This window comes from Pararge aegeria, chromosome 23 (genome assembly GCF_905163445.1).
Source record: "Pararge aegeria chromosome 23, ilParAegt1.1, whole genome shotgun sequence".
NCBI classification, from domain to species: Eukaryota; Metazoa; Arthropoda; class Insecta; order Lepidoptera; family Nymphalidae; genus Pararge; species Pararge aegeria.
This window is the reverse complement of record NC_053202.1, coordinates 10031978-10032355: the sequence shown is the minus strand read 5'-3', so window position 1 is coordinate 10032355 and position 378 is coordinate 10031978.

Below are 378 nucleotides of genomic sequence, written 5' to 3'. Positions count from 1 at the left end.
TTCTGGATTTTTCTTTATTTTCATTTTTTTATTTCCTGCTTTTTTTTTTAAAGTTATGTTGTTTACGCAATTTTGCACTCAATATGTTTCGAACGTGGTCTATGAAACATACATCAATAGAGCAAACTGTATTTGTAGACGTACATAGTAACGATTACGATGGTATGACGTTTGTATCGCGTTTGTTGCGCGCTGGAACTGCGCGTGAGTAATCTCAGAGTGCATTAGGGGCTCTTATATTTTAAACTAAATGTTGTGATGTACTAAGCCGACGGTTAGAATTAGCGGCCAAATTATATACTTACTATTTTTCTAGCTAAATGGTGTTTTATTGCAATACCTCGTTTTTTTTTTTTAATAACCATTTATTTGCAAGAA